Genomic DNA, 8202 nt, shown 5'->3' with positions numbered 1-8202 from the left:
TGGCTAGGTTTGGTCTCGAGTACCAACCTTTTCGCTCTACCAGAAAGGAGACTATATTGGCAAATGTATTCGAACCTCGTCATCGGCTTATCATTTACATGATGGCTCACAATGTCATCCCAAAGAAGACGGGGCACACGGAGGTTCGCAAGAGCGATATTTACTTCCTTGATTACATGTTCCACAACCGAACTTCCCCGTATGCTCGAATTTCATTGCCGAACATCATCATCAGCCACATTAGGTCTACGGCGAGGCGTAAGACAACTTCTTTCAAACTTTCATTTCCTCGTCTACTGACTTTAATCTTCCCCCGTTTTGAAGTTCCCTTGGAAGGCATGCGGCGGGAGTATGTTCCACCACGTGCTGAGATGACTATCACTACTCTTCGCCGCCTTGGTATTGGCACGGGAGACATTCCACGCCCTGTTCAGGAGCGGAGACAAAAGGCTAGACATGGTCGGGATGAAGCTGGACCTTCTACTGCAGCACCACCTCCTCCTCCACCACAAACTAATTGGCAGCGACTTTTTGATCATATGGAGGACTTTGCATTCCAGTTCGCTGACGTTAGGAATCGTCTAAGCCGAATTGAAGATCATTTGGGCATTCATCCACCGCCCAATCGTGATGCACAGGATGACGATGATGCTGAGGGGGATAACTGACTTGGCACACTGCAGAAGCTATCTTTAGTTGATGAACTTGCTTGCCTAATTATCTTAACTTGTGGAACTTAAGATGTTTAACTTCATTTTATTTTCTATGTGGTAGGTACTTGTATTTTGACAGTGGTTCGTGATTAGTGGCTGATAAGGATCTCAGCCATTGACTTGGGGAGTACTTCTTTCTTTTCTTTTCTTCTTTTGTTTCATTTCTTCCCTACACATTGAGGACAATGTGTAATTTAAGTGTGGGGGGGAGAAATATGTGTGATACTTGTGGTTTTAATTTTGTTTGATATAATTCTTGTGCTTAAATGGTGTTTCTTGTGGTTGCTGGCAGGGAGTTTTAGTCCACTTTTAAGGGGAGACTCTGTCAAAATTTTTCCAAAACCTTATACATATATATGTTATTAACTATAATAAATAAATAAAATTTTGTCACTTATCCTTTTGAAATAAATATATGCGGTTTTGATACTTCTTTTCTCATGAAATTTGGAAATGATTTTTATGTGATTATAATTTTTACATCTATAGGAAAGTATATCTAGTAAAGTGGAGAAAATTATGCCTACATTTTGTATATTTGATGAAAATTCTTCTTTTTATCTAATTTTATAAGATAAGAAATTAATATGGTTAATAAGTGTCATACTCTTCTCATGATTACTCTTAGAGGGAATTTTATTATATATTGTTAAAAAAAATAAAAATAAAAAAAATGGTTATTCTACTCCAATGATTCTCGTACCGAGTAACCGGGGGTTGGCATCTACAAATGTCGACATTCGCGTAAAAAGGTACTTGAATTAAGAGTATGCAAAGCAACTTGAGTATGTGAAATGTTGAGTAACCGGGGATCTGCATCTAAAAATGTTGATCTTCGCGTCAAAAGGCATTTTTCACAACTTAAGTAATATTTAATCCTTAAAATATATATATATATATATATATATATAAAAAGTAAATTAAATCCCTCTTTAAGAAAAATAAGAAGTTGATCATGAGATTAGTTAGCATCTTTATTGACTATAGGAGTTGCTTGCTTGCGAAATTGGATAAAAATAAGAAGTTGAGTTGAATTGGTAAAATTATGGTATACTTGGCTCTTCTTTGCTTGATATTATGAGTACTTGAACTTAATGGAAAGATCACATAAGGGTTATTTACCTTGATTCAAGGAAATGGAGTTGAAATACTACATATGTTTATTTTAAATTTTTGGATCATTGATGGTTGGAATTTTATATTGCTTGAGGACAAGCAATGATTCAAGTGTGGGGGTATTTGATAAGAGTTTATTTTACGTATTTTTAAGTGCATTTTATTAGTTAATTTTGAGTTGATTATTTAGTTTTATAATTAAAATAAAGAGGTTTTTGGTAAAATTATATATTTTTGGTAAAAGTGGATAATATTGCATTTCTATTGATTTTAATAGTAAAAACTTCATTTTTATGCAGGAATAATGAATCAATCACCAAAGGAGGTCAATTGAGGAGAAAAATAGAGATTTGGTGATGAATTTAAGTGGCAACAAGAAGAATGAAGTGAAAAACGTTCAAGTGAGGAAATGCAATACAAGTCAGTTTTGACACTTTTCAGTATTTTGACCATATCTGGAGCTACACTTATCGGATTGAGGTGATTTTTATACCATTTTAAAGCTAAGAAAGAGACCTACAATTCGTATGAAGACATCGAAATCCATTTCTGCCATCTTCATGGGCAAAACGTTGGAATACAGAAGCTGCACCCTGTGGTCGGAAGTTAAAACAGAGGTTTGAACAGGTGACAGTATTTCGATCATATCTCAGGCTACAAAGCTCCGATTTGGATGATTCTTGAAGCATTGGAAAGCTAACTCAAAGGGCTACAACTTTTGTGTTTTGCACAAAAGCTAGTTCGGCCTTTATGATAGGGAAAATCGCAGATGAAGTAAGGCCAAAGTGAATACGCGAGTACACAAAACGTGACTTGTAACCGCGTTTTGTGTAGGCGCGTTTTATAGCCGAAATTCTGCAATTTGACTCAGCCAATTCTCTTGTGTTCATACCACTTTCCAGCTATAAGATGCAAGGGAATTCGGTGCACATGTTTCAGAAGACAAAAGGGCAAGAAAAGTGGCTTATTTTCAAGTCAAAAATATTGGTTTTTGACTATGCTAACAAAGTGGAGATTTGGGAATCAAAGGATAGAATTTGACTTGGAAAAATGGAGCATTTGAGTGTTTTTTATGCAGAGATATGGGGAGAGATCTGGGAACCATTCGTAGCTTAGCTTCTTACAGAAAAACATAGTCTCTCTAGCTAGGTACTTGCAAGGGACAATTGAGGTTTCATCTTGTAATCATCTAAGTTCAAGACAAGGAGATTTTTGGAAGGCTTCACCATATCTTGGCTAAGACTTTCTTTACTCTGTTTGTATTTGTAAATTCATGATGATTTACATTAATGAAGTTATGAGTGTTTTATCATTCATGAGTAGCTAATTTTCTTTATCTAGGGAGTAGATGAAGCTTATGGCCAAATGATATGAAGTGATTGTTATTCATTCTTGTTATGTCTTGTATTAACTTATCTACTTGTGTATGTTGGATTACTTGTTGTTGCTTGATCACCAATAGCAGGTTTATAGTTATTTTTATTCATTGAGAAATGGTAAAAATAATGGAATGACACAAGTAGAACTTGAGTTGTATATTCATGAGAATAGAAATACATTCAAGTGGATGAAATCTGCATTTCATGTGTGAATAAGAACAGATTTAGTATTTACCAAGAGATTAGGAAAAACTAATCTGTTTTAACCCATTATTATCATGAGAATGTGATTTTGGTATTTCTGGAAATGAATCCTTGGTTAAACAAGAGCAGTAACAAGTGTTGAATTAATTCATTTTAGATCTTTTGTGTCATAAGTGGAATCTACATCCCTAGATCTTAATATTAGTGAATTCTACTCCCCTTGAGATATTGTATTTATCTTTTAAAGAATTTTTGTAGTTGAATTAAAATCTGAAGTTTCTGCTCAAATTAATTGTGAGTCTAAATAATAGAGTAAATTAGTATCTAATAATTGTTTTAAATTGCTCCTCGTGGGATCGACCCGATACACATCTCGTACTACAATTGCGACCTGTATACTTGCAGTCCAACGGGTGTAAATTCGGAATTAAACTTGCACTTAAAGTAAAAACCCGTCAAGTTTTGCCACTACTCAAAATTCAGGTGATTTCGCCATCCTGAAAACCCAGTGGATTAATTGGTCTTTGTTGGTTCCCTTAATCCTTCCATCCAAAATTCGGGTGATTTCTCCATCCTGGATTATAAGTATTGGAGTATGGATTGTTTTGGGGTGGACGGTTGTAATTGTTGAGATATTGAATCTGTTCGCTGTTAGAACACATAAATCATCATGATCTCCGCCGCAAGTGGTACAACATTTAACAACTACTCCTTGATTAGAACTAGAAATAACTTGCCTATTAAGTATCGTAACTACATTATCCATTTTTCCACTTAACATATTCAAGGTATCTATTTCGAGCATATCTGCGGTTCTCCTTGTGTTACCTCGTTCGTTTGCCCATTGGTAGTTGTTAGCAGTCATTTCTTCAATTAATTGTTGAGCTTCCTCAGCTGTCTTTCCCATCAAAGCTCCTCCCGCTGCCGTATCTACATGCGTCTTTGTTGGATAGGTGAGATCATTGTAAAATGTTTGGACTACTAGCCAATCGGGTAGACCGTGATGAGGACATCTCCGTTGCAATTCCCGATATCGCTCCCAGGTTTCATACAATGTCTCTCCTTCCTGTTGAGAGAAACTAGTTATATCCATTCTCAATTTAGCAGTTTTTCCAGGTGGAAAGAATTTATTAAGAAAAGCCTTAGCTAATTCATCCCAAGTAGTAAAAGTATTTGGAGGATGAGATTGTAACCAAACCTTAGCCTTGTCCCTTAATGAAAATGGAAACAATCGAAGTTTAATTGCATCTTCACTAACACCATTAAACTTAATTGTATCACAGATTTCAAGAAATGTTGACAAGTGAGAATTTGGATCTTCGGTAGCATTACCTCCATATTGAGATTGTTGTACCATTTGAATCAGTGATGGTTTTATCTCAAAGTTATTAGCATTTACCGTTGGCCTTACAACCCTAGTTTGAGAACCTTGTGTTCCCGGTACCGCAAAATCTTGCAGAATTCGCCTATTTGGGTCATTTTCCGCCATTTCTTCCTCAATTAGTAATTCTATCAAGATTTCTTCTATTGGCCGCCAAATCTCTTGTTCCTCTTGATGCAGTGTATTCCTCCTTTGTCTCCGTAATGTTCTTTCAATTTCAGCATCGAAATGTGCAATTTCTCGATTTGATCGGTGCATACACTACAAATAAAAACAAGAGAAATTTTTGCAGATTTAATTCAACAACTTGAATAAAATCAATGAAAATATCTAAATTAATAGATATGATTAGGCCCTAATATTGCCGCTCCCCGGCAACGGCGCCAAAAACTTGACGAGGTTAAAATTTACCAATTAAATCAACTCACAAGTTATAACCTAATACCTCGTTTTGCTGCAAGTATACAGATCGAAATATAGTATAGCAAAGGTACAAGGGTCGAATCCCACAGGGAGCAACTTAACAAATACCAGAGTTTTAAACCTTATCTTATTATCTAAACTTTTCAAATTATGTGTTGATCAAAGAATTAAAAACAGATTAAGTGCATGAATCCCAACTAACAGATATGTCAAAAGAAAAGATGTTCTAGGGGAATTAAATCTACTAGCTAGTAAAGATCAGATTTGCCATGTACTTTGTAGTCACAATTCACTCTTGTCTTGGTAGGGAACATTTCCAAATGTATACTTATCTCACTGTCGTGCAGAAAAGCTTTGTCACGATCACTACGTTCCACCTACTGTCGTGGTGAAAAACAACCAGTGATGATCTTAGGCCTTTGTGAAATATTATGAAAAACCCTTCTAGTGATTCACTACTGTCGTGTGTTTCATGCTAGAATTCAATTAATCTTCTTTCCATTATTGTTTACCACTGTCGTGCGATCACAATAACTGATATAATTTGCAAAAGATGATCAAGCTTTAACAAATGTGAAAATCAGGATTAATGAATTACCAAGAACAAGGTTAGTGAAAACTAGCAGCATACAAATCCAAATCTTGCACCAACCAGTTTCATCTACCCCTAGAACAAGGGATAGATCTAGCTAGCTAGACATGATTATCAAAATAACTCCAACTTCTAATAAAATAGAAGAAGAGTTAGAAATGAAGGAAAAATGGTAGAGAAAGCTCATATGCAAAACCGACCATAGAAAAGCAATTAAAACCAATCCGATTAGGGTGGTAGAACCGACCCTAGGTGGTGGTAGATAAAAGCTTAATTCAATTACAGAATAAATAAACTCTCCAACTCTTTAAGCACTCAAGCTTTGATAATCAAACCAGCAAGAAGTGTATTTATAAAGATAAAAACTAGAACAAGGTGTTTAGAAATATGAAAACTAATATCTAACAGAGCTAAACACGAAACTAGCTCAAAGAGCTTTATTGAATCTGAAAACTAATCTATTCTAAGCGCTCTATCTACTAACAAAGGTTGGCAAAGGTCTCCCTTTGTTCTTGAATTGTGAGGGGAATTTATAGGTGTTTGGATGAGTTTAAGACAAAACTTAAATTATCATCCATGACCTCATTGCTTGATTATTGTCAAGAATCTCCAAAATTGCAGCTGCAAATTCAACAAAAATACACAAAAAGTCTTCAAGAAAAGTTGCACATGTATCAAAGTCAGGATTGGCTGCTGGAATTTCTTTTTGACAGATTGCATGAATTATTTCTCCATGAAAATGGCAGAATATACTCTTGTGCTAGTCTTGAAAGTCGTACCTCTTTGAATTATCTTTCCATAGCATCAAGAATCATCCCATTTGGACTTTTGTAGGCTGTGATATGGTCGAAATACCATCCTCTGGTCAAACCCCTGTTTCAATTTCCGACCACAGAATGCAACTTCTGTATTTCGACTTTTTGTCTATGAAAACAGCAGAATTGGATTTCGATGTCTTCATACCAATTGTAGGTCTCTTTCTTAGCTTTAAAATGGTATAACGATCACCTCAATCCGATAAGTGTAGCTCCAGTTATAGTCGAAATACCGAAGAGTGTCAAAACTATCTTGACTTGCATTTTCTCACTTGAACATTTTTCACTTCATTTCTCTTTTAACCACTTGAATTCATCACCAATTATCTATTTTTCACCTCACTTGACATTCTTTGGTGATTGAATCATTTAATCCTGCATAAAATGAAGTTTTTACCACTAAATTCAATAGAAATGCAATATTAGCCACTTTTACCAAAAATGTATATTTTTACCAAAACCTAGCTATTTTAGTTATAAAACTAAATAATTAAACCAGAATCAACTAATAAAATGCACTTAAAAATACGTAAAATAAACCCTTGTCAGTATGAACATTAACACAGTCCATTTTTTGAGCATCAGTAGCAAATTGTGTTCAAATGCATGCTTTGTACAGCTTTGTCCTTGTCAATGATGGAAGCCATGCAGACCGATATGCTAGAGAGAGTACTGCAACCCTAAGGAAGGTTTTGCAAGTCCCCTCGTGCGTTGGCCAGTGTTGCGGACCCAAAGTAGGATGCGCCACACCATGTGCCACTTGTCTGGACAGTGTCTGTATTGTTTGAATGGAGAAGGAAGATTGTCATCCATTGCATTTTCATATGAATTTGCCGTTTCAATAGTTAGGATTTTGCATTTTCCCAGTTTGTAATGAATGGTAATGATCTGCATCTCGTAGACTTTTTTCGCATTTTGTTTTGTTTGATCTATTGGCGTTGTATCATGATGTTCTGCTACATGCTGGATTTGCAAAATGTGGGTTTGGACTAGGATTCATTCCCATGAATAAAATTTGTTATTGGCAATTAATCTAGCTATAAAATCCGCATCTCTTAGGGTTTACTAACAATTATGGATGTATATCACCTGTGCATTATTTAAACTTTAAATTTAAATTCATATTATATGACATGATCTAAATTTTTTAGTGTAAAAAATAATTATACACTGACAGTATGTAAAAAACTTACACACACACACAAATATATTTATATATATATAGTCAAAAAATTTACTCCTAATTACTCAACTTAAAATTCGAAAAAAAATCGGTTGGTTGAGGAACCAATTGTTAGGTGGCTTTCCCAGAGACATCCGATTGAGGAGTTTGGTGATTTCACCAAACTCGTCCCCTTGCTATTAGTCCCTAATAATATTAAAACTTACAGATTTGGTCCAAAATCAAATGGGCCATCCAGATTTGGCATTATTCACTTAATTTTTAAAGTGAAAAAGTTATCGAGTTGAGTCTAATGTCCTTTAGTTGATTAATTCTATGAAAATGAAAGATGGGATTAAAGAATGCCAACGTAATTCATGATTGAATCATGGCAGCCCATATGAAGAGAATAGGCCA

General features: G+C 35.2%; 1 non-coding gene across 1 annotated transcript; it reads left to right on the top strand.

Annotated features, from left to right (window-relative positions):
• The first annotated feature begins 4407 nt into the window (after positions 1-4407).
• LOC113750971 lies at positions 4408-4514 on the top strand. The gene has a single exon (XR_003464735.1). It is a non-coding gene; the product is annotated as a small nucleolar RNA R71 (small nucleolar RNA).
• The last annotated feature ends 3688 nt before the right edge of the window (positions 4515-8202 follow it).

This window comes from Coffea eugenioides, chromosome 10 (genome assembly GCF_003713205.1).
Source record: "Coffea eugenioides isolate CCC68of chromosome 10, Ceug_1.0, whole genome shotgun sequence".
Lineage (NCBI taxonomy): Eukaryota > Viridiplantae > Streptophyta > Magnoliopsida > Gentianales > Rubiaceae > Coffea > Coffea eugenioides.
The sequence above is the reverse complement of the archived record's forward strand: the minus strand, read 5'-3'. Positions and strand labels throughout refer to the sequence as shown.